Below are 27,411 nucleotides of genomic sequence, written 5' to 3'. Positions count from 1 at the left end.
CAGTTCAGAATTTGATTGCTAGACAGTGAGATGCTGGAGATGGCTTTTTTGAAGAATAAGAAAGAAAGTCCTCCTGCCAGGAATATGGATATAAAGGGCAGACATCTTGTAAGCATGAAGAGAAAAGATCCATGTTCAAAGCAGCACATTTGGAAATTGGAAGGCAATTAAGGTTTGTTTTTTTAATAAAGATTTTATTTATGTCTTGGAGAGAGGGGAAGGGAGGAAGAAAAAGAGGGAGAGAAACATCGATCGGTTGACTCTCTCACGTCCCCAACAGGGGGCCTAGCCCACAACCCAGGTTCATGCCCTAACCAGGATTTGAACCCGTGACCTTCTGTTTTGTGGGAGGTCGCCCAGCCCACTGAGCCATACCAGTCAGGGCAAGAAAGCAATTAAATTTTTAATAGCATATTTGATCAGTTGTGCCAAAACCTGGACTACATATTTCTCATTTCGTATTAAGCAGGAAAAGCTAAATTGCAGTGGATTAAACTACTTTTTTTGGTAATTTTGTTATATGCTTTGGACACAGTTGTGATCTACTGTTCTTATCACCTAGTTAGGAAAGTTGTAACCCTCTATTAAAATCTGCCAGGCCCTATACTTTCAATCACTTCACTGATGTCTGTTCCTTGAGACTCACTCTTGCCCAATTTCTGAGCCCAAAGCAAACAGAACAGTAAGTGTATTAGACATTTCAGCACCATCATCTAGAAGGCTTTGAAATAAAACTTTTGCTCAGAGATCAGGACTTAGAACTGGAACATTACTATGTCCTGAAACACTGGGTTAGTTTCCTGAGCTTGTTTTCTTTCCCTAGCATTGTGGTTTCCTACAGAACTGGAGAGTGGCTTAAGTCTCAACCTACTTGTATAAGAACCTGGTGTTCTGCCTAATTCTTGCCAGTGTCCTCCTGGATGAATGAATCCTTCCAGGTAATGAAGATATGAGGATACTTTCCAGCCAAAATTGGAGTAGTATTGTGAATAAACAGATCATCACTCTTTCTAATGCTGTCACTAACTTCTCTGTCTCCAAGTACCTTTAGTCTCCTAGAACTTCTTGATGACTGTTTCACACATAGGAGTAACCTTATCTGTCCTCACATATCTCAAAAATTTGTAATCACTAGAGCTAAGCCTGTTCTGGTGATTGAACACTATATTTTAGACTGTGTAAATGTCATGTTTTAGGTCAAATTTTGCAGTTATTCATTTGCTTTAGTATAGGGCAGTTTGATTTGCTAAGATACCATTAGCCTCATGCCTGAAATCTCGCCTATTATGGCTGATGTGAGAAGCTAATATTACTCATGAATTTATCATGCAATTTGAAATTCAGAATTTTAAAAAGTAATTTTGAGCTGACTTGGTTTGAAATTCAAAAGTCTACTAGAACTAACAAGCAAAATAGAGACAGATTCATTCATAGAGTGCAGGCTGATAGCTCTGGGTCAGTGGGGTTCAGGGGGTGGAGGGATCGAGCAGAAAGGAAAGAGGACTCATGGACACGGACAGCAGTGCGGTGATTGCAGGGGGAGGGGTATAAGGGGGATGAATGGTAATGGAAAAAATACAAGAAAAAAGAGACATAAAAGCCTACTGGAATTAGTAGTCATTTAAGGCTTGATCTGAATATAATAAAAAATGACAGCTTCTCCATTGCTTTGGATTTTAAAAATTGTGAAACTTTCAAAAATTAATGAGACATTGAAATTCAGGGGCAGAGGTTTACTCCTGAGTGAATCATTCATATCTAAAAACTGTTTATTTCAGATCAAAAAGGTTCATCAAAGACTCAGACGATCTGTACTGCTCCGTAGACTTCACTAGGCTGTCCACTTACCACTGTCAAGGAGGTAAGACCGGGCTTAGCCACATTTCAGTGATTAAGAGTTCAACAACAGTGAAATGCTGCTTTGTACACTTTGCTGAAAGCAGCATGAATGTGAATGCTGTGTGTGTGCATGTGTGTGTTGACTGAATACACATATATATAAATTAACATATGTGTATGTCATATATATGTATGTGTGATTTGTGATAGAAATTGAATGCGTGTATATGTGCGTGTGTATATACATATATAAACATACATCCATATATGTTTCATTTCTGTGACTACCATTGGGTAATTAATGATATTTAAATTTTAAAATTCTATACTATTATTCTAGTGAGACTAAGAACACTATATTAAAGACCATCTTGAAAAAGTTTATGTCATATCTGTTAAGATTCAATAGACTTGTTTCTTCCACAAAATAAAGTAACAGAAGCTCCAAAAAGGGAAAGAATTTCAAACTATTATAGGTGTAAAGAACATGAATTTTATAGACTTTACTCAATTTACTTCAGATAAGAAAATGTAACATATATACCACTTCTGTTTTATTCTTATATGTTCAACTTCATGATATCACTAATCTACCTTTATATAAGAAGCTAAGTGATGAATTTATTTTGAAATTCAGAGTTAAAGCATTCTACATTTAGAAGGACTGATGGACATATGTTTACGATAATATGAATGTTTTGCTTTTTGTATTATTTTCTTTTGAGACCAGGTACCCGAAATCACAGAACTAAAGTCAATGCTTAGTTTGGGCAACAATTTGACCCTTTTCTGAATGCATTTGTCTCCCTTCATTGTGGCCAAATTAATGTGCCTTTTATCTTCTTTATCTTAAAATTTATCATTTGTATGTTTTTTTAAGCCACTTTAATTCTGTGAGAAGAATAAGGGAAGAATCAAATAAATAGTTGTGAAGATATAGTCAAAAAGTCAGTTGAAATGTAAAAATTGAAATAAATTGAATGTTAGCATAAATATTAAAACAATACCTAGGATGAGAATATTAAAATAATAATAGCTAGAAAATGTCATATAACCATTTTGACTACTACTTAAAATAGGCTATTTATTTTTATATTATTTACAAACAAGCTGAAGAGATAGATCCTCCAAGCCATTTAGCCAGCTAAATAACATTATTTGAACTGTATTAGAAAGAGTAAGAAATTACAGGGGAGAATATAGTATATTCACTATAAGTGACTACTCCAGTAGCATTGGCAATTTAACTTGGAAATAAATACAAGTGACACACACAAAAATGAAATCACCAAGTTATAAAAATAAACACATGAGGAATAATTGCTTGTCATGGTGGCACAGCAACATTTATATAATCATTCCACATTATAAAAAATAGTATTTTTCCAGAGAAGGTTTTGTTTAGGAAAATTGGCATTATTATTATTAACATAATTTGGGTCTAACTAAGAAGGAATAAAAGCTCATTTAAAAGGTTTTGGAACATGGTATCCAAGAAAGTTTTTAACCTTGTTTTTGAGTTTTGGTCAGGGTCAATGTGGTTATCCCCAAGTCACTGTGCAATGAGCTAGTGATAAGCACCGAAACAAGAATATATACTACTATATGAGAGTCCTCCCCTTTATACTAGGGATTCCCTGTCTATTGTTCCCCCTCTTAGCAAAATACTTCAAATTCCTTAATTACAGCATATTCCATAATAGTATATCTAACTATAAAATTATATATTTACATTATATATGTATATATAAAATAGTCATGTACATGTCCACACACAGCATTCATCAATACTCATGCAGATGTTAAGGATAAGTAGGAGATTCCTTGAATTACATTTTTAAAAGCTGGAAAAAGTAGGCAGAGACAATACAAGCAGAAGTAAAATATTCGTTCAATTTAAACAGAGAGAGGCAGAAGACGTCACATATTTCAGTGAATCTAAAAATCATTCATTTTAAGATTAACAATTATTTTCCTGTACCATAAGAAAGGAAAAAATGCTCCCAATTACACTATCACACATTGTTAATTTGAAGAATCATTTGATTTCAGCAATATTAAAATGTGAAAAAAGTTTATCTTAGAATCAACGAAATGTATGTATAAAGTGTTTTGTAGTTCTTCTATTTTGAGTGATATCTTCTTTTCAAATACCTATTCTTATGATCAATATTTTGGATTAAACAAGCTATAGATTTGACACATATTATTCAGTTCTGGAATCTCATGAGCTCAGCCATCTGAGTGAAAAATAAGTGCAGAAATTGGGAACATATTTGCCTGCATTTTATTTCTTCCAGACTAATGTTTGAAGTGCAAATCTCTATTATTAGACTATTTTTCTCCTCCAATTTAGAACTCTTCAGCAAATTTGTTATTCAGTTTTCAAAACAAATACATTTAGCTTGCTCAAATTAATGAGACTCTTAGGCAGTTGAATTTTGCTTCCAAATCTTTGTTTTTCTCATTACCTATTACATAATTCAATACTACAGTCTGGTATCTCACTACGGTAGAAAGAGATCTTAGGCCCACCTTTTCCTGTTGCAATCAATGCGAGACATTAACCCTTTAAGTAATAAAACGGTCAAAGCCAATATCAGGTTTACTGGAGTTTCATTTACAGCATGACAGTTCTGAATTTATTCACAGCTTTGAGTTATGAGTCTAATTTTTAAATTTTAGTATAGATCCAGGTTATTAATGCTTCTTTAAACTACATCTAATTCTAGCAGAATTAGAGTAGGTTAAAAAAGCTAAAAATACAATACTAGTTAGTTTAAAGTGAGAATAAGTTCTTATGCAGACAGCTTCTTTGAAACTTACATTTTAAAATATGAAATAGCTATTCAATAAATTGGATCTATGTGTGTCTGCTACATATAGCTACCAGTATAGCAAGCTCCCTTCCCCTGGGCTGCCGACACAGTGTTATCACGATGCCAATAGTCTGATTGAGAGAGACAGCTGCTATTTGAGGTGCACAGTGTACAGGGCATACAACTAGCAACAGTTCTAAGACCTTGGCACCTTGACTGTTGAATGTCACATACCAAGGACAACATATGAGAGCTGTGTCATAGTGGCTGCCATGGAAACCATTTGTCTGACTTAAGATGCAATGCTTTATTCAGGATTTCTATAGCAGAGTAATTAAAATACATCAATTAAAAATGTAATTTTACATCTTTTAAATCAACAATCAATATTACTGTGCACTGATTCAGTCAATGTCACATTTAATCTCTGAGTCTCCATTTCCTCATTCAAAGGGACAATGATATACCTGCCTGGCCCACTTTCTAGGGTTGTTAATATCAAATGAGATTATGTATTGGAAAGTTACCTTATACTCCTGCCATATGGCCATATGTAGGATTCAACACGATTCACTGGTATAAAATGAGTTGCACTTTCTTAAGGCTAATGAACTGACGGGGGTGAGGCAGGTAGCCTCCAAGAAATTCCATCCCAGTTGGCCCATTTCCTGCTTATGATTTAGCGTCACCTGGTGGTGGTCCTGTCTTTTGGCTTAAATATTGAGGGGGAGCAATCCTAGGTTCTGTGGTTGGTTGAAGACTCCAAGGCTGCAACAGGGATTCCAGAATCTCCTGGTTGTCGATATTTGCCCCACCCATATTACCGATAAGAGGGACAGATGACAGATGACACCTTCTCATCTGCTGCTGTTTTTCTAGCCACCTTAGTCCTCCCCTTCTGCCCACCCCACTGCGGAAGACAAGACAGCTTATCCCGGTTGGAGGACTAAGGAAGGTAGAATACGGAAGCCATGTTACCGTCCACAATCAATGAAATGACTATATTCAAATCAGAATAGAGAGGGTTTTTTTCCTTTTGATGGATTTAAACTATAAAGTAATATGAATAAAATATTATAATCATCACACAACAATATGTAAATATTTCTGTAATTAATTTCACTTAAGTAAATACTGTCATTAAAAAAATGTTTTTACATGTTATAGTTTTTACTAGTGAAAATATGGAAAATGCAGGTCTCAACTCACCTTTTGAAATCCCCAAGCCTGACTCACAAATGTATAAGTATCTAAAACACCATTGTTTGGCTTCACCCAACTGCAAAGGATACTGGGAAACGTAATCCTTGATGGCAGTCACTCCCAGCAACGATTCTACCCAACTGAACAAGAAACAAATACTTAGTGGATAGCTCAACATCTCTTTAAACCTCTGTGTCAAGATTTTGTACATTTTCAGTGCTGTATACAGTGTTTTATACATTTGTAAACTGGTTATAATATGTAAACACTTGCATATTTTACTAAAATATTTAATAATTCTCTTGAAAAAACAGATGATCTGGCAAAACTGGCCCCACACTTCCTCTGGGCGACAACTGGTTGGAGCTGAGTGTCAGCTGCCCACATGCTCTGCAGTTTGCTAGAGGAACCACCTGGCCTGCTCTGCCTTCCTAAACCTGTAGTCGCCTCTGAAAACTCACAAGATGAAAATGTGATTTCAGTAAACCGGGAAATAGTCAATTATAACCAATATTCATAAATAAAGGGTCACTTAGATTGCCTTTTTGTGTCAACTGCTCTAAATATAAAATTCAGAGCATGTGTGGAGAAAAACAATATGAACTAGAGAGCATTATGCTAAGTGAAATAAGGCAGGCAGTGAAAGACAAATACCATATGATCTCACCTATACCTTGAACCTAGTCAACAAAACAAACAAGCAAGCAAAACATAACCAGAAACATTGAAATTAAGAACAATCTAGCAGTAACCAGAGGGGAGGTGGGAAGGGACAATGGGAGGAAAAGGGAGACAGGTTTTCAGGAACATCTATAAAGGACACATGGACAAAACCAAGGGGGGTTGGAATCAGGGGAGGGAGGTGGGGATGGCTGGGGTGTGGGGGAAAATGCAGACAATTGTACTTGAACAACAATAAAATAAAATAAAATAAACAATATATATATATATTATAGCCACCCTAAAAACAATTTAAGTATAAATGCACTTAATTTTAGAAAGAGAAGAGAAGAGGGAGTGGAAAAGAAGAGAAATGAGGGAGGATGAAGACAGGGTTAGGGAAAAACAGAAATTTAAAGAAATAGTACAAGCAAAAGAGAATCTAATATTTTGAAAGTAAAGAGAGATGTTAATTGCTAGCAATCAAAGAATTTGGGGAATCTTATAAGTAGAAGTTTTTCCTAATATTTTATGTATTTAGATATGTTTATCTAGCAAGATATAACAATATAATGATGATGATGATGATAAACACAATGATAACTTATATGTATGGAGTTCTTACTCTCTGCTAGCACTGAGTTAAGTGTTTCATGTGAGTTACTTCACTTGATCAATTCAGAGTTACATCTTAAAAACATTAAAATGTGGTTATTGGTTGCCCATGTGACACCCGGCAGCCTTTGAAATGCAGACATGCTCAATGGGTTACCAAAGGTCCTCACTCTAAAAGGGAGCTTAATCAATTTCAATAAATTCTTGATTGGATGCCCTAATGGACAAGAGAAGTGGACAGAAACACTGAACTAGCAGAAATTTTAGTTTACTACACAATTTATTAAATCATAATTTTTAATGGATGAATTTGGAAAAATGTTTTGTGAGTTGAATATTATAACTTTTTAATTTATTTTTGTGTAATGTTTTCTAACTTCTAGTAGTGATGGTGCAGAGCTAAGAAATCCTGTCATCAAACATCAACCCAGATGCCATCAGTGTTGGATATTGTTTTCAAGGATAATGCCCTGCAAATAAGAAGTTCAGAAATGTGATGGCTCTACATACTCATTATTTCTTTGAACAAGTGGTTTTCTTTCACACTGCACAATTTCTACTTACTTGAATTACTAGCTATTGTCTAGGGAAGTGAAGGCATTCTTGTAATTAATGGAAGGGTGTGACTTTAATACTGCAAAACAACACAGAAAATTGAAATTTAGATGGGAAATAAAAAATCAGTTTTTTTTCTTCAAGGAAGTTGACTACATTTTTTTTCCTAAGTGATATTTGGACTATAAACTTTCTCTGGTAACTTAAACAAACAAACAACCAATAGAGCTACTGTGCTTATTCTCACATTGTACTCTTGCTGAGTAATAAGCAAGGTAGTAAACTAATTGATATTATCAATATAAAAAATTGAAGAGAAATATTGAGAGAATGCTTCCAAAGCATTAATTTCATGTCATTAAAGTCTTAGAATGCATTTCAACTAGAAAGTCCTGAGAAATTATATATTAAATAACCAGATAGAGTCATAAAACTTTTCTTTACTAATCTCAAGTGATATATTCTTGTGGCTGTGTTTGCCTTGCTACACCTAAGAACTATCAAATTATTTCATTATTCACCTCAAAATCTCCCAAGTATCCTTTCTTCTTTTTCTAAGACTTTTAATTTAATTTAATGCATAAGGAATTGGATTCTACCTTTAGGGAATGATACAGTAAAATTTTAAAGTATCCTTTAACGGTTGAAGCTGTAATAGGTTTATTTGTCCTGATATTCTTTTAAAGTTCAAATGAGGTATCATACAAAAATAAATATCCTAAACTGGCTATTTTTTTAAATAAAAACTTTCTGATTTGTGTTGAAGTATTTGTCACTTTCATAAGAGTTATAACAGCCTAAAGTATATCTCAGTCTTATTATTTTTACCACATGTAAATAATAACAAATACAGAGCTCCGTTTCATGCAAATATGCTTTGAATTTTGTTAGCTCTTTGCTATGAAATAAGATCTTTCTTTGTTCTATCATTTTTGGAATCTTTGCCACGCCCACTGCTGCCACCTCTTCTGCAGAGGCTTCCATGCAATGTCCGGATGGAGGCCAAGTAAGGAAGAGACAGGAGAGTGAATGGTGGCAGCTGTGAGAGCGGTGGCCCCCGACGCAGAGAGTGGAGGGTTGTGAGAATGAGGGCACATGTAGGGGAAACAGTATTAGATTGGGCTATGGGGTGAGGAAGGCATCAGAACTCTGATACATCTCTCCCTTCTCATTGTTGGAAACTAGAATTTGGCAGTTTTCAAGTTATGTACTGTGCAGTCCTAAGGGTTAGGAAGTTTCCTCTAGGTTGCTTCCTGGGACAATGTGGAGATTGAATCCTCACAGGACCCAGAGCAGCATAAGATAATGTAAGACTTAAAATGTTGTTAAATGGTATTAAAACAAAAAAAAAATGCATTGAACAAAGTTAAATAGGCATTTCTTCAGGGTATTGCAATAGAAAAAAAGAGATTGAACTCAACTCCGCTAAAACAAAAGGCAAAAGGGTTTTCACACACTGCTATAAGGAGAGGAAAAATACCAGAGAACCACCACTCCCTTCCCCCACCCCATTAGGAGGGAGGTTGATCAAAGGCATGTGTTGAGCACATGGAGTTATTCCTGAGTTTGTGCATGTTTTCCTCTGTGATTAGGCCATCTGTGTCTGTTAATTGGCACCCTCAACGTTAGGCTCCTACCCTGCCAGAAACACTGGGATACAGGGGTACTGTCTCCTTTTATATTTACATTTCAAAGACCATCCTGGTCTTTAAGATAGATATTCCTGGGTTATAAACCCTGACAAGAGGCTTTTAAAAAGATTTACATCCCAAAGGGACAGCAATGGAACTTACAATTACAGGTTTTCTAAAGTAAATGCAACACAGATGATACAGTATACAGATGATATATCCTAGAACTGTACACTTGAAACCTATGCAATTTCATTAACTAACATCCCCCCAATAAATTTAACTTAAATACAAGTAGAAGTAAACACAGGCATAATAACATAAAACAAAAAATAAAGTAAATGTTCTAAGAGAGTTCAGGGTGCAGAGTCAGAAAGCAGCCCTCTAGAGTTAGTCAGGTTAAAGGGCATGTGAAAGGCACCTCGGTCAACGGGACATGGGCCAGGGCCTCCAGGAAATCAGGGATCTGAATCAGAGAAGCATCTCCCCATATGCTGCCACAAAGAAAAATCATAAAATAAAGTAAAATAGCTGAAGTTTTAGCAGGCACTTCTCCTAAATCATAAAGCAGAACACTGGTAAAATGGGCTGGAGCAATAAGCATCTCACCTTATCTTAAGCCCAAGCCCACCCTCTCCCACATGCCAGCAAGGATGGGGCAGAACGTATGGGAAGGAAGCAAACGCTCTAGAATTAGCCAAATGACCTGTTATTCCAGCAGCAGATACATGGGCTGGAGAAGAGGAGGAAGGGAGAGCAACCCACAGGTCTGTGTTCATTAATGATTCTGCTCATTAGCAAGTATGCATTAATCTGGCCAATTGCATTAATAACTACTTTCTATGGGCAAGACATGAAAGGTTGGAGGTTAGAAGGAGAGCAATGAAGGACTCTTTAAGAACTTGCTATTTATAGGCCATGAATGTATGAAATAAAATATTCTGCAGCCAAAAACAAAAATTTAAAATATCGCTAACAACTTTGACTCAAACACATTATGTATATAATTGCCTGTCTCCTTTCTTTATGTTTGAATTTTATTTTGATCACTATTACTTAAAGGAACTGGCATATGGGTTGGATTCCATGATTCACTGGAGTTTTGAGAGTTTTCTAGAAATGGAAATTTATCAGAATCCTTATACAGTCTGACAATTGTGAAGATTAGGGAAATACAGGAAACTGTTTCCAGCCTTGGGAATCACATAGATATGTAGCAAATAACATAGTCTTTTAAGAAATTGCATTGAAAGTCTGAATTAATGTTTTTTTCCCAATGAATTTTATTTTTCTCTCCTGATATTCCTCCTCAGGACACTTGGCCATTCAAGTCACAACTGAGTATCAGCTGAGCACCTGGGCCTGGTTTCTAGGGTCAGTAGCAGCTGAATGAGATGGGATTGTAATTACATCAGATGTGTGCGTCATTTATTTGAGGTTTGTGATCTTTGCAGCAAAGGACCTTGGCTGAGACAAAACTGGAGATGGACATTGCAATGTTCTCGAAAATTTTTCTTGGTAAATTTAGCATGCTTTAACACACAGGTTTCAAAATGGTCTTTGAACTTGCTATAAAAGGCTCAAGTATTCAAGTGTAGTTTTGTAATAAATATTACTCTCCCGATGTCAAAAAATATTTTTTGCCAAGATTTGCAGGCATATTGTCTGGATGTATGTTATTTTAATTTGGTCAAGTGTGTTCTGAATAATCATATAACACCAGCAAAAGTTATGGAGAAAGACTACCTGGGTTCTAATAGCAGCTTTCCTTCTCCTGCAGTGACTAGGGCAAGCTTTTTCATGCCTCTGTGCCTCACTTTCCTCTAAAGTAAAGTGGAAACACAGGGCTGTGTGAAAGAATGAGCATGATGTATAGAAACTGTTAAGTCAGTATTGTTATTATTTACAGTCTGTAATCATACAAACTCCTCAAATCCATCACCAAAATGATTGTTTGATCTCATTGTACAGTGCTGTTTGACTTCAATTCTTACAAATTTAGAAAAAAGGTTTTTGTACTTATTTCATTGTTGGGGACTTCCCTGCCTGGTTTCAGAAGCTGTAATGCCCCGTGGCTAAGGCTGAATAAAGGACCTTGGGACCATAAGTTACTTAGGAGACAAAGCTTATCTTCATTGTAGGGGCACCACCTCTGCCCCCTTTCTCTTTACCCTTCTTGGCCCCCGGCAGATGACTGGTTAGCCAATGATGGGTAAGGTTCCTCAAAAGAGGGATGACCCAAGACAGGCATGGTCACAATGGGGCCCTCAGGGAAGGACTTGGGGGCTCTATAGAAAAGGGGAGGTGATGGACCCTCACCCCTCGACTTTGACATAGCCTGAGTCCTCATTCTGTCTTCAAGAAGTCTAATCTCTTGGCTGCCTTACTTCCCCTGCCTGACTTAAGCCTGAAACAATGCTAGAGGTGGGTGCGACCCTGTGCTGGAAAGAGCAGGTTCCCTAGGGCAATCAAGCCAAAGAAAGAATGCATAAAATCTTATGAAACCTACTTTGCTAATACACTCAATTTAAATAATAAGGGTCCAAGCAGGAAGTGAGTTTTTCCCCAAAGTTTTATGGCCCTTTAACTATCTGACCCTGACTCAGAATAAGCCCTCAGAGTTCTTTGAATGTTATCTATTGTTTAATCATTTCTGCCTGACAATGATTAATGAGCTTTACATATACACCTTGTATTCCTGTGCAAATTGAACCCAATAAAAGCTTGTCAAGGCAAGGGTCGAACTGCTCTACTCTTGAGAGAGTGGCTGAGGTGCTCCAAGGTGCTCCCCCCTTGAGAGAGAAGCTGCGCCATCCCTTTTCCTCCACAGGACTCAGTAGTCCATGTGAATTTGTCTCACCCATAATGCCTCAGACCCCAGGAGCCAGGATCTGAGTCAGCTTTTCATATTTTAAAAATGTGTCCATATCTTTATATTCTGCTTGTCATTAACTAGCCATTTTAATTATATTTATCATGGTCAATGGTATAGCTTTTTACCATTCTGACTTTGCTAAATTCACATTTATCCTTGGAAAAAATAATTTTTAATCTTTACTGAAATTTTCACACCTTTAAGAATTTATTTGTTTACATAAAAGTACTTTCACATTGATAGAATAAAATTATAGTTTTGGTTCTTGTTATAACTTTTTATTGCTTTTCTGGCAATAACATTTTGAAATTCAAATATATTTCTTGACATGTCTTGATCTGGGAAACATTTGAAAGACAGAGATTAAAGAGAGTTGATTTATTTGAATATTAATCAAGGAAATTGCTTGGATCACTGGGTTGCTTTCTTATTTTTATTGAGTTGTTTTCACAATTCAGCTTCATCACTATATTTGAAGTAAATTCTTAGAATACCATGAACAACCACAATTTAAGATAAGCCTCCAAGGCCAACATAGAAAATAAAGCCTTTCTCTCCATTCTACAACAGAACCTTAACCCACCTTGTACTTCTCTCCCTGAATAATACTACAATCTGTTTGTGTTTTATAATCAGTTGGTTTGTCATTATTCTTTAATTCATAATGTAAAATTTATTCTAACCTTGTTTTCCCAGTTCTTTTATTCCAAAATCCTCCCTACACCAACCCATAACCTGGCACCAACTGCCAAGTTCAGAGGTGAGCTTCTTCAGCTCATTAATGGAAGTAAAACATTAAATGGAAATGAATCCAATACCAATAAAAAACATTGAACTTCCACCTGAAATCGACACCACCATAATGCATGCAGTGCGAGCACTAGAGAACTTGGGGCAACCACTTTATTCTCAATTGTTCCTGTTTTTCATGGGAATGATCTGGGAATAAAGCAGAATCCTGCCCTTATAAAAGTATTATCACATGGCTCTTCCCTTTGACCACATGATACTTGACCCTAATTAGGCAGATAATACTCCCTTCTGAAAGCTAGAAACTTAGGGTGAAGAGACTGACCCTAAGAGCTGAGTCATGTCACCGTCAGAGCTCTGGAGTGAAAGTATGAACTCCACCTCTGCTATCTACCTTTTGAGCAAACTATTACGAGTATTATTGTTATCTATTTTCCAACATTTGTTGACCACTAATGCATCAGTACTGTTCTACATGACTACCTGAGAAAGGACATGTAATCCTTTCAACAAACCTATGAGGCTGGTGCACCTTTTTGTGTATTATACCTATGAGGAAACAGGTTTCCTGAGGTTAAGTAAATGGTCACATGCCCCACAGCTAGTAAGTGATGGGAATATTGTACAAATCTAGAACCTATTTCCCAATCATTGAGTTATATGTTTTCTATCAGCAAATGTTCATCAAATGACTTCTAAGTGGCAGGTGGACTTAAGAGGAGGGAAATATGCACCCCTACATGCTTGAAAATATTTCTTACACACCCAGATTTTCATTCACTGTCACCAAGTTCTAAAACGCTATCATGTTGGTATTTAGGAAAATCTTACCAATTTTACTCATCTAAACTTTTGACTTCCCTGTAATTTGTCTGGAATCTAGATATTTTTAAGTAAATTTTCTTTACTACTTCACATTCAGTGAGAGCTGTTTTTCTAAATCCTAAGCCCCAGGACATGTTTCAAAAGTGCCCAAGCCATCGGGGAGTGAAGTGTAGATGGACGGTGGGAAGTTAGCTGTAGATGTACGTAATAATACCCTTCAGGGATGGGCAAGGCGCTTCAAAAACTGCTGCAGCCCGTCTTGAGCTGAAAAATAACAAAGAAAGTGCTCTCTGGAAAGATGAGATAGTCCATATGCTAACTATAGTTTAAACTGCTTACATGAGTTATTTAAAACTACTTGTAATTAGCTGCAAAGTTAATGCATCTCTCAAGACCAATAGAAACCTAAAATTAAAGCTGTTTCCTTAGCATATTGGGACTTCAATGCAAGGAATTAAAGGGACATAATATGCTTTAGTTTTTGGTCACTGACATTCTCTAGCTATTGGAATAAAATTGCTTGTGATGGATGTTAGTAAGGTGAAATGATATCTGGTTGATATCTTTTCATAGCTGTTGATAACTTCCATAGCTATTTATATTATCATTACAATTTCAGCAACAGTTCTTAATAGTTGAAACATTTAGACAAGAAAATTATAGGCCTTCTTGAAGGGTATTAGAGAGTAATAGTAGGAAGAAATTAATCATCTTTAACCATTTGTTCATTCAGCAAAGGCCAAGTAATTAGATTATAACAAAGCAAGATATGAGACAGTTGTAGAGTTTATGTATGAATATCTTTCCAACATAGTTTGTCAATTAAATTGTGTCTGTGACACAACCACCATACATCCAATTCAAGCAGACTGCAGTAAGAAGCTAAATGTAATTATTAAACTCATTTTTATAAAAGTAAGCTTACCACATACAGAATTTGTATAGCAAAAGGTCAGAGCACAATATGGGGATTAGTCCTTTATTCCTATGAAAAATCATGACACAGATATCATTATCCCTGTTTGGCAAATGGGACTCATGAAACAAAACAAGATTACATGCTTATGCTTTATCTCAGGATTACTGACTCAATATTTTTAAAAGAAAAGATCCAAATATTTGACATTTCATACTGATTATTTATCTTTGCTCACTCGTTTATATGTTTGGCACACACATTTAAATAAAGTTATGATTTAAAAAATTAATTAGAAATATTTTAAAATTATATTTTATTGATTATGCAATTACAGTTGTCCCAATTTTTCCCCCTTTTGCCCCCTCTACCCAGCACTCCCCACTACCTCAGGCAATCCCCACACCATTATTGTTCATGTCCATGGGTCATGCCTGTAAGTTCTTTGGCTACTCTATTTCCTATACTGTACTTTACATCCCCATGGCTAGTCTGTAACTATCTATTTGTGCTTGCTAATCGCCTCACCTCTTCACCCATTCCCCCGCACCCCACTGCAGTCTGGCAACCATCAAAATGCTCTCTGTATCCATAATTCTATCTCTGTTTTTCTTGTTCACATAGTATATTTTTTAGATTCAATTGTTTATAGACAGGTGTTTATTGCCATTTTATTATTCATAGTTTTGATCTTTTTCTTAAATAATTCCCTTTAACCTTTCATGTAACAATAGTTTGGTGATGATGAACTTTTGTTTTTTCTTTCTGGGGAGCTCTTTATCTGCCCTTCGATTCTAAATGATAGCTTTGCTGGGTAGAGCAATCTTGGCTATAGGTCCCTGCTTTTCATGACTTGGAATATTTCTTGCCAATGCCTTCTAGCCTGCAAAGTTTCTTTTGAGAAATCATCTGACAGTCTTATGGGAACTCCCCTGTAGGTAAGTAACTACTTTTCATGTGCTGCTTTTAAGATTCTGTCTTTAGATGGAGCTGGAAAGCATTATGCTAAGCAAAATAAGCCAGGCAGTGAAAGACAAATACCATACGATCTCACCTTTAACAGGAATCTAAACAACAAAACAAAGAATCAAGCAAAATATAACCAAAGACACTGAAATAGAGCACAGGCTGACAGTGACCACAGGGGAGAGAAGAGGGAATTTCAGGGGACAATGGGAAGGGTTTACAGGAACAAATTTAAAGGACACATGGACAAAAACTAAGGGGAGGGTGGTAATGGGAGGGAAGAGGGGATGTTGGGTGGGTGGGCTGGATTGGGAGTAAAAGGGAGAAAACTGTACTTGAACAATGATTAAAATAAAAAAAAAAGATTCTCTCTTTAACTTTAACCTTTGGCATTTTAAATATGATGTGCCTTGGAGTGGGCCTCTTTGAATCCATCTTACTTGGGACTCTGTGCTTCCTGGACTTCCATTTTCTTCACAAAATTAGTGAAGTTTTCTTTCACTATTTTTCCAAATAGATTTCCAATTTCTGCTCTTTCTCTTCTTCTGGTACCCCTACTATGTGAATGTTGGACCTCTTGAAGTTATCTCAGAGGCTGCTTATACTATCCTCTTTCTTTTAGATTCCTTTTTACTCTTGTTGTTCTGATTGTTTGCTTTTTTGCTTCCTTATGTTCCAAATCATTGGTTTCATTCTCAGCTTCATCCACTTTACTGTTGTTTCACTGTAAATTGTTCTTTATTTCAATTGGTGTATCCTTCATTTCTGACTAGATCTTTTTTGTGCTTTTGGGGTTCTCACCAAGTTCCTTGAGCATTCTTATAACCAGTGTTTTGAACTCTGCATCTGAGGGATTGCTTATCTCCATTTTATTTCATTTTTTTTCTGGAGTTTTGACCTGTTCTTTCATTTGAGCTATGTTTCTTTGTCTTCTCACTTTGGCAGCCTCCCTGTGTTTGTTTCTACTAATTATTATGTAGAGATGCTTTGACTCTGTATCTTGCTAGTGTGGCCTAATATAGTAGATGTCCTGTAGGGCCCAGTGGCACAGCCTCTCCTATTACACAAGCTGGGTACTTGAGGTGTACCCTTCATGTGGGCTGAGTACAACCTCCTCTTATAGTTGAGCCTTGATTGCTGCTGGTAGTTCAATGGGAGGGATTTATCCAGGCCAGTCAGCTGCAATGACTGGCTGTGACCAATGACCACCAACCTCTGCCCTCCATGGAGGATCAGCTATGCAAGGACAAGATGGGGTGCTCCAATGTGGTCTGTAGCTGTCTGCTGGGTATGCAGGCTCTGGGGTTTCCCGAGTGGTGCAGGCCGAGGTCAGCCTCCACTGGTGGTGTGCCTGGGGCCAATCTGCATGAGCTATAAAGCAGTCTGAGATGACTTCTACTTGTATTGGGCTTAGAAATTCCCAGGTGAAGCCAAGCTAGATTCCCAGGTGAATCTAGGCTAGCTGCTGCTAGTGCCAGGCCTGGGCCAACTGAGCAAGTTGTATAGGGGGCTGGGAGCTCACTGAGGCCAGCTGGTGCTTATTTGATAGGATTTAGGAAGTTTTGAAACAAGAGCCAAGCCCAGCCATTCATATGGAAAAATGTCAGTTAACAGTTTGTCTGGGCATCCTAATTTGGGTGGGACAAAGTATCATGGACTCTCCAGAGCATGGCAAACAGTGTTAGCTAGGTTGATGAAGTCTCAGATTTGGTACCCACCTGCTGGCTCTGTGGCTCTGTAGGGAGAAGGATCAGAAAGCAGACAATGACCTCAGTCTGCCTTTCTATCTGGGAGAAGACGACATGTCCTCCAGTTCCTACCTTAATGCCAGGCTCTTCAATTCCTTCTTGTATGCTACTGGTGCCTTTCAAGCTGCTCTCTTAGTGCTGGAGCTCAGAGGGAGTGAATCTAAGTAAGTCTGTGCATGAATTCTTTAAGGGAAACTGCTTGGGACTCCAGAAATGTCTTTTGCCACCTCAATCCCCAGTGGTTTTTGCAGCCAGAAGTTATAAAGATATCTCCCTGGCACTGGAACCCTGGGCCGGGGGGCTCAGTGTTGGGTGGAACCTTGTGCTCCTTAGATATACCTCCTGCATTTTTTTTTACCACACCTGGATGTGGGATCAGCTGGTTCCATGTCTCCATCCATCCTTCCAATCTGAATCGACATGGTTTCTTTAATTCCATAGTTGTCAGACTTCTATTCACTTGATTTCTGATGGTTCTGAGAGATGGTTGTTCTATATTTTAGCTGTAATTTTGATGTGGTTGTGTGAGGAAATGAGCTGTGTTTACTATGCCACTATATTGGCCAGAAGTCCCCCAAAAACAATTTTAAAAAGCAGAAAAAAATGTCAAAAAAATAGTGAAGGAAAAAGGTATTGGAAGAGAAAATGAAGAGTTAAAAGGTAATGAAGGACATTGATATAAAGTTCTTTGTTAATAAAGTAAAAAAGTGATCTCTGCTTAGGGAGCAAGTAACTGATCAATAAATAACAGCATGTCCTCGGTAAGCACTGTTTATTGATAATAGAATTAAATGAACTTAAATACAAATCCACACCATCCCTTATATTTTTATCACACTATATTTGACATTAAATTTATTGATAAAAATAAATAAAGAATATAGATAAAAGACTCTGAATGCAGAGAAAATAGATTACATTAACCAAGGAAATGGAAAACATTGGCAAAGCACTTTATTTCATTAAAAAAAAAACTATCTCATTATTATTAAACCATTAAGGAAGAGATGTAAAGAAAGAAACATGGTATCCCCATTCTCTCAGTACATCCAAGAATTAAATTACTGCACACTATAGGTGAATTTCTAGTCAAGTAGTTCTTAGCTTAGCAGAGTGAAGAATGGATGATCAGGAAAAAACTAGTACCATCTCTCCCCTAAATGAAGCATTGTGACATAATGGATGTCACAATGACTTGCTTGTGAGCAATGAAGCTTGCTCACTTAACTTGAGGCCTGAAGACTAGGGATCATATTCATTTATACGGGGCATTGCTGTACAACAAAGAATCATCTCACCCAAAATTCCATAGCACCCCCACAAGAGGCACCAAAGGGGTAACAATGACCTGTTCCACTCAGATACAAACCTGCTAGAAGTTTTTAATGTAGGATAATGACATTATTCAAATAGTAAGCTTCACATTGACTTTTTTCCACTCAAGACCTGACCCAGACTACTGTGCATATATTGGTAGCAGAAGTTTGCTAATAACTTTACACAAAAATGGAAGCAATAAAAAGCGACAGAAGCCAGTTTGATATTTAGGTGGGCCTTTGAATGTTATTTCTTTTTGTTTTGTTCTATTTAGCATATGTAAAAGAGTTTGTGAATGGTAGGTGCTATAAAACATACCTGAGCCATCTAGGCAGTTCATAAGGTGGCCAGATTCCGTAAGCTGACTTACAGCTGGCCACTGCCGGGCTGCAGGCTGATGAGTATTAGTGTAGGTCATGCAGATTAAAATGGTGGCTGTGACCTTCAGGGAAGAAATCTGTCTGCATTTGTTTTAACGTGGTCTACTTCAAAAAGAATTTTGTCATGGATTTGCTCTTTGGAGATTTATTAATTTTTATTCTAAAAGTAATAAATGGCCATTGGAAATAATTTAACAAAAAATGGAAAAGGTGAAAGAAGAAAATAGAAATCACCCTTAATATTAGCATTCTGATATATTAAGGCCTTTTCCTATGTGACTGGTTTTAAAAATGTGTAGAGAAGGCTTCTGTGTCTGTGTTATTATTCTTTTTAAAAAAGATTTTATTTATTTTTAGAAATAGGGGAAGAAAGAAAGAGAGGTAGAGAAACACCGATGTGCAAGAGATACATTGATCAGCTACCTCTTACACACCCCCAACTAGGGACTGGGCCCACAACCCAGGCATGTGCCCTGACTGGGAATCGAAGTGGCCGACCCCTTGGTTCATAGGCTGGCACTCAATCCACTGAACCACACCAACCAGAGCCTATTATCACTTTATAGATGAGGAAATAGAGACCTAAAAAGATGAACTGGTATATCTAACATATGAAAATGTGAGACAGGTACATGAATTATAAAACATGCAGAGTGCTGAGAACAGTGCTCAGAACATGGCTAGCACTAAATAAGAAGATAAGCGAGATGCAGAGAGCTAATAATCTCAACACTGCCTCGCTCCACTATTCATTCCATCTTAAAGGATGACTTTTTTATAAACCTCATTCACGAGTTCATCTTTAAATTCCTTGTTTGGAGTTTATGGGTTCACATATACACACTGACAATAGTAAACCCTGGTGAATTACATAAATTGAAGGAATGCTTGATTTTCACCTGTGACCCTGGCAAGTAGCACCAAATATGAAGGGTGGGGTTTTCGTTCAAAGTGACACACACTGGCTAGGGAAACAACCCAACCTGTCAATCATTCTAAACAAAAAGTGGAAGATATAATTCTAAAAAAGAGTTCTTTGGCTTATCTCCTCATATTTGTTCCTGAGATATCTCCAGGCTTTTAGGAAGAACTGAATTTCATTTGGCAATTGTGATTTTCATTGAATTGTCTTCTCACATACTGACTGATTTCTTGCCTGTAAATATCCTGACTTTTAAAGAGAAAGACAAGAGCATGTGGAAAAAGAAACAAAAAGTATTGAAATGACAAATTACATATTCATAAAGAAACACTGAAAACAAATAATGGATATGTCCTAGAATTAACATAGAAAATGCATGAAATATTTTAAAAAAGAAAAAAGCAAAGTAAGGCATTTTCTGGAAAAATAAAATAGTTGTCTTTGTTAATTTTCATCGACTGACCAGGGAAACCAGATTTTAAAATTCATTAGAATCACTTGCCTTAGGGAAGCTACTATGTACAAATCAAATTGGATGTCAAGCTGGGATCCTGGGGGAATGCAATTAAAATTGTAGGATCAGGGAGCATAGCTCCATAAGTACAGCCTTGGTATGCATTCCTTGGAGAGTGTGGTATGGGCTCAACCTTAACTTGTATACAAATTGCAATCATTATGAGGTCTGGTTTTGAAATATATGTGAAACTGCATAATAAGCTCTTATTTTTGCTAGAATATTAACCTGAATGCAAAATGTACAACTTAACAATCAAGCCATACATTATGCTGGGGAATTAGAATAAAACACAGACCTTGCCATTAATGAGTTCAAAGCCTGAGGAAAAGATGTCTATATAACATGTTGTTATTTAACCCTGTCCTCCTTGTCCCTACTAATTCAACAAAATATGAGCATTTGATCCAAATTAAGCCATTTAGATCACCCCGCCTGTGGGCATAGCTAATTGGTTCAACAGTGATGTCCTGACCCAAGCTGGACCTATAGAGTCCTTCTGCAGAAGTGAGCACTATAAACCAAAGATAATCAGGTTAATGTCTCTTGGGAGACTGAATCAATGATAAAGGAAATTCAAAAACTTGAGAGAAAATAGGAATTGGGATGAGCCAAAATGTTTACCTAGGTGAAAGGCAAGATGCCTTAATGGTGAGGGACGACACTCTTCCTAAGGTTTTCTGTTCCCCACACACGGTGAGGGCCACAGATAATGACTTTCCAGGTGGGTTGGAGGTAGAAGTTAGGTCCTGTCCTACCTCTCCACTGCTCTTCAGGCCCTCATCTCACTTAGATGTGTCTGGTTTCCATCATTTCATGAAGTCTAAAGAATGTAATTTGTGGTGTATCAGCTGAATCTGCCCTTGTCCTGGTCCATAGTCAAATTCTACCCCCGCCCCCCAGAGTTTCAGGGAACACTGTTTAAAAGAAGCTTACTTGTACAAACCAAATTAGATGAGAAGCTGTACACCTGAAGGAGTGCAAGTAAACTCTCATGTCAGGCAGACTATCTATAGGATGTGCTAAGCTAGTGCATCATAATTTTGCTATGGAAGGTTGTCAGAGATGGGAATATGAACCTGCACCATCCAGCATTAACTTTCCTCTTCTCATATTAAAATTCTCCTTCTAACACCCAACAACTACTAAGGCAATTTCAGTCACCTAATGTTCAAGACCTGAGAGTAGGACAAAAAGCTGCCTTACGCTTGTGGATAGGCCACAGCTCCCTGGAGTATTGAGGGCTGAGAGACTATGGGAGGAAGATCTTCAGTCTAAATTATGCCGAGTACAGGGAAGTTTTGTGGGAAGGAGGCTTGATTAGGAGTCAGAAGACCTAGGTTCTATTTTGGACACAGCACTTAATAACCATGCAATCAGTGTCCTAATATATAAATGAGGCAATCACATTAGCCACATCTTCTTTCTGCAACTGAGGAAGATCAGTTATGACAGTGAAAGCAACTTAAAGAACTCAAGAGACATTGGCAATCATGTTCTCTACAGACAGACAGCTAGGCGATAGCAGAAAAGACAAATGAGGTGGATGAGCAGAAAGGAGGGGTGAAGTGCTCATACGGTCATGTGACAAATACACATACTGAGTGATCACAATTACCAGGGACTCTGGTGGCATCAGAACTGGAATCCAGCTGCTCCTGAGGCCCATCATTACTGCCCTTGCTAAAACTTGATCATTTAGTTAGATATTCTAGCATCATTCTTAAGATTCCTAAATAATTCATTGAAGAAATGAGGGTAAGGAGGAGAGAAAGCCCCATTCATAGAGTGTAATTCCTATGGTCAAGAACAGCAGACATGGGATTAAAGTTCCTAAACCTCCCGATTGCTGGGAAAGATGAATCTCTGCAAAGGAGCACAGGGTGGGCCAGGAAACAGCTCAGAAGAGGGAACTGTGTCTCAGAGCTCTGATGACCTCGGTCACTGTGAAAGGTTTTAGCAGTGAAACATGTGTAAATGAAATGTTACAAGAGCCCCCATCTAAAATAGGTATGGGTGAGATTTCCTTAATATATATTCAGCTATAAGTTCAAATTGTTAACCTTTATTTCTATCACCATATATAATCAATGAGGATAATGAGCTTGTTTGAACAAAAAGACATTTGATATCGAAGATTATGGATAACAGTTTTAGGCATAAGTCAGCCTTTGTGCTTGTGAAAATTAAATGTCTCTAACTATTCTTTAGAATATAGATTAGAAAGTGTCCATTATGTCCATCCTCTTCCATTTAGAGTTGCATCACAGGTACACAATTAGAATAGTTATCTCACTCAAGCTAGATCACATACTTCCTAAAACATTACATGAGTCATAAGGGTAATGATAAAATTCACAATAAAATTTATTCAATTTATTTAGTTTCATCAGTATTTCGTGAAGCAAATGAATGAGTTGACAATCAAATTGTGATCAAGAAAATGTTTTAAAATGAACACAATAAAATTCTAACTCAATTCAGGTTCATATTTTGTGAAAATGTTCATGAATGTTCTTTTTTTATTTCCCCTCACTGCCTTTGATTAGATTTTTATTCAAAATTATCTGACCAAAGTGATTTGACCTTCATGGAATAAACAAATATAAGCTTATTCTGCAGGCTTCTTTCCTTCTGTGTGGGTTTCTTTTCTGTGGGTTTCTTCTCCGCTGCTGGTTTCTTAGTAGCTACAGCCGTTTTCCCCACCCAAGGCTGCTTCTGCATCTCAACACCAATGCCTCCTCCCCTTCCTCCCTACCCCAGGCTTCCTGCCTGCAGCCCCCTTCTCATCTGGTTTGGCCTCTAGCACTGCTGCTGCCTCATCCGCCTGGAGCTCGTGGGTCTGGCCTGGTGAAGAATGGTCTTAATGGCGTGTGGTCTTTGCATATGGATTTAGCTTCAACATGGTTCTCAGGTTTTTCAGGGTATTCTTCTTCAAGACTCTGTGGTGAATCCTCTTGCATGGTGCTCAGAGGGTTCTTTGGATCTCTGGGCTTTTCAAGATTCTGCTAAGGTCTGTACTGAGCACCTTGGGTATAAGAAGGTTTTTCAGACACTCTTGAGGGAGGCTGCTGTATGCCAAGTGCCATACAGATCACTAACCTGCGGAAGCACTTTCCATCCAAATGCAGACACAACCCACGTGCCCCCAGGAGCAAGCTTCAGTTTGCTTACATTAAGCAGAGTAGTTCCAGGGAGGTTTCTGAAGGCTTTGATGATACTGTTGTCCTCATTAGATATGATACAGGGTCTCCTGCACTGGATACAACAATGGTTTCTCATTTTGCCCTTGCTTGCTCTCATTTGTGGAGAGGCATAGACCTTTGTGATATCATTCCAGGCCTTAACTTTCTGAAGAAGCAAACCAACCTCCTTGGTTTTCTTGTAGCTTTCAACTTTACCTTCAGCCACCAAAGGAAGTCAGGAACTTCCTCAGGACGATGACCTGTAGACAGGCCTGTGCTGGTAAGGCCGAGGCAGCCAGGGCAGAGCAGATGGCAGATCGCTCCTGTGTTGTGTTTGCTCTGTGGTGTCAATGATGCCAGGTTTTGGTTGGCGCAAACATGTGGCCCCCATGATACACATTTCCAAAAGCACCCTGGACAGGATGACAAGTCCCACCACCTTGAACTCTGGGAATTGGAGCCACAGCTCTGCCAGCACCCCAGGACTCAGCCCTGGTTTGATGCCCTGCCAATTCGCTGACAGCAAAGGTCAGTCTGCTGTTTTTGGCAAGGTGGGTGTGAACAAGGTTCATATATCCAGTTACATGGGAGCCTTGAGCACAGCAGGCGAAGGGACATTTGGCAGATGATCCCCCTTTTGGAGTGCACTGGCCATCATTGCACGGGCACACGCCACAGCCTGGAGACAGGAAGGGCGCCCGCCTCTCAGCCAGGTGGCTCCCACAGGAAAAGATTTATGAATACTCTTGAGTTCCGGCTGATCGCATGTCACTGAACAATCTAGAATGAAATTATTTTGCCCTCATATGACTGATAACTTAGCTCACTACAATCCGTGTGAGAACCACTTCAAATTCTGAGCTCCCCTAAGAATTCTTTGAAACACGAACATAATACAGCTAGGTCCAATTCTAGGTGGAGAAAAATTACTAATTTCAAGTAATTTTCAGGGGCATCAGTTATGGTTCTTTCTCTAAAGTATCTCATTAAAATACCTTTCTTCTTTCCTTCCTTCCTTTCTAAAGCATTTCCTCTTACTTAATGGTAAAATTCCAAGAGGGCATAAAAATTCTGTGCATGAATATTCAAGTACTTTTCCTCATAAAGCTCCATGTGTCCACTAGCCAATATTCATTGAGAACTTGCTATAGAATGAATTTCACCTGGGTACTCTAGGGAAGTGTTGTCCAATGTCTTAGCTACTAGCTACCTGGGGTTATTAAAAATTTAAATTAATTAAAGCTCAATTAAATTAAAATTCAGCCCCTCAGTTGCCCTAGCCACATTTCAAGTGTTCGGCCGTCACAAGTGGTCAGAGGCTGTAGTATGGGGCCACGCAGATATGGAATATTCCATCACCACAGAAAGGTCTGTGTGGAGGCACTGCTCTAGGGTATGCTAAAAGTATGAAACTCAGTTCTTGTCCTCAAACATTTCTTTAAGAAAATAAGACTTACGTACATAACACAATAGGTCAGCAATGTGTAGATAAGTAGAGAGTTGCCTGTTAAGACTAAGTGCTTTGGGACACATGTCCCTATGTCACAGGTTAGGGAAGGAAACAAGGGCATATTACCGAAGGAAAACAAACAAGGGGGTAACCGAATGGACAAAACCACTTTACCTCTCTAAGACAGACAGGAAAGAAGGTGGTCCTGATGAAGAATTTGGTTAGTGTCGATAAGCATAAAATTCAGTTGTTCCAGCAGGGTCTGTTTGGAGCTAAGAAAGCAAAATCATACATGTGTATAGCTCAGCAGCAGGAAGATGCTTCCTAGGCCTAGCAGGCATCACTTGGCAAAGTTGGAAAGAATTAAGGAAGATGTAGGAACACAATGTTGCTTCATATCTGTGAGCATGAACTCCAAGGTGAAAACTGTCACCTTGCCAATTAAGAGATAGCCAGGAAAATGTTTCTTTGACTCTGTGTGAGGTTAGAGTCTGTTTAGAAGCTACTATCTTGAGAATCAATATTTGCCACTGGGAGACATGTATGTGTGTGTGTGTGTGTGTTGTGCCTAATTCAACAAGTATCTGTGGAAAACTGACGATTAAAGAAGTATTTCTAAATGACATGGGCCCCGAGTCTCGGAAGACTGCTGAATTTGAAGAGCCCATACCTCCCCTGGAAATTCATGCAGAACTTGTAATGCAAAGGCTACCACCAATGATCTTTGCTGGTGCTTCCAGAGCATTATTCAGCTGTGGGGAAACACATGGTTCAGGAAGTTGGGTTGGATAAGGGCTCAAAGCTCATTAAGCAGCCTTAAGGACTAGCCAGGATTTGAGATTTGTTTCTTCTTTTGTATTTTGTAATACTAAATAGTCCAAGTAAGGATTATACCATGGTCTCCCAGTCTGGCTGGAGCCATTTACCCAATTAATAAAAGTCAAACATAATTATAAGCATTTTTTACTTATAAATTTCTAAGAAATACACACAAGTGCCTTATACCTTGAAGTTAACTGGACCTAGAATTATTCCCTGGGAAAACCTTAGCACCTGAAGATTCTGATTCTTTGTCCTTGGAACAATTTTAGCTTCTAAGTGGCTTGCTGAGTTACTGTTAGATTGCAAAGTTAAGTCTCAGTGGGACTATTCATGCAGTTTGTAATTTGGTGCATTTAAAAAAACTATTACTATTGTCTCAGGAAAACTGTTCCAACATTATTATTTGTGTCAGTTGATGCTTCATAATGCAAGTGTTTTTTGCTTGTCAGTAACAGGTTTCATCTCTGCCCTCTCTTCTTCAAAAGCAACAGTTTCTTTAGGTTTCTGGTTTTCCCATGATCCATGCCCTCGTATGATGCGTGCTCACAGCTGATGCTCAGTGGCTTCCTCACTCTAACGCACCTTTCTCTAACTCCAGCAGATTAAAGCTTCTGTGTGATTTGAAATCCCAGCATTAAACAAACTAAGTAATTTAGAAATAAATCATGACGTGTGTAGAAAGCAAGCATCTCTAAACCATTTAGAGCAGTGGTGTCAGACTCATTTCCACCAGGGGGCCACATCACCCTTGAGGTTGCCTTCACAGGGCCGAATGTAATTTCAACTCCTTAACAGTTAAGGAGTAGTTACATTTACACAGTCCTAAAATTATTTTGGCCCTTTGAAGGCAGCAGCAAAGCTGATGTGGCCCCCAGTGAAAATGAGTTTGACACCCCTGATTTAGAAGATACTAATTATAATATTCCCTACCACACTTGCATTGTACTTTATATAATTTTTAAGTTCTTCTATTTGCACTGACACTACTGCAGTGATTTTCAACAACTGCGCCACAAGGATGTTTAAAACATGCATTACCTGACTATTTAGTCAGGGGCACTGACCTCTTTTCTCTTAGATTGTCAAATAAAAATAAAATGACAACAGCCAACATAACAACAGCCAACAATGTCTGGTGTGAATATATCAAAATTATACACTTTTTGTCAGATTGGCAGAATGTATTTTTTTGGTGTGCTGCAGAATTGTCATTATTTGTTTATGTGTGCCACGAGATGAAAGAGGTTGAAAATCGTTGCACTACTGCATCGTCCCAGGTGCAAGGTTGGGGGCACTGAATGAGAATGGAAACAGCATGGACTTTGGGGTCATTTAGGATTGGCTTGAAATCTGAATCTAAACTTTGGAAATTAATAGATGTGTTAATTACTGAAGCTACTTTTTTTCTACAGGTTTTGA

At 37.9% G+C, this 27,411-nt stretch overlaps 1 long non-coding RNA gene and 1 pseudogene across 1 annotated transcript; one reads left to right on the top strand and one right to left on the bottom strand.

Moving 5' to 3' along the window:
- The first annotated feature begins 5,627 nt into the window (after window positions 1-5,627).
- LOC118501891 lies at window positions 5,628-26,827 on the top strand. The gene is made up of 3 exons (XR_004904554.1): window positions 5,628-5,637; window positions 8,910-8,917; window positions 26,699-26,827. It is a non-coding gene; the product is annotated as an uncharacterized LOC118501891 (long non-coding RNA).
- LOC114514838 lies at window positions 23,369-24,292 on the bottom strand (annotated as a pseudogene).
- Window positions 26,828-27,411: the final 584 nt, after the last annotated feature.

The sequence above is a fragment of the Phyllostomus discolor genome, chromosome 7, assembly GCF_004126475.2.
Source record: "Phyllostomus discolor isolate MPI-MPIP mPhyDis1 chromosome 7, mPhyDis1.pri.v3, whole genome shotgun sequence".
Lineage (NCBI taxonomy): Eukaryota > Metazoa > Chordata > Mammalia > Chiroptera > Phyllostomidae > Phyllostomus > Phyllostomus discolor.
The sequence above is the reverse complement of the archived record's forward strand: the minus strand, read 5'-3'. Positions and strand labels throughout refer to the sequence as shown.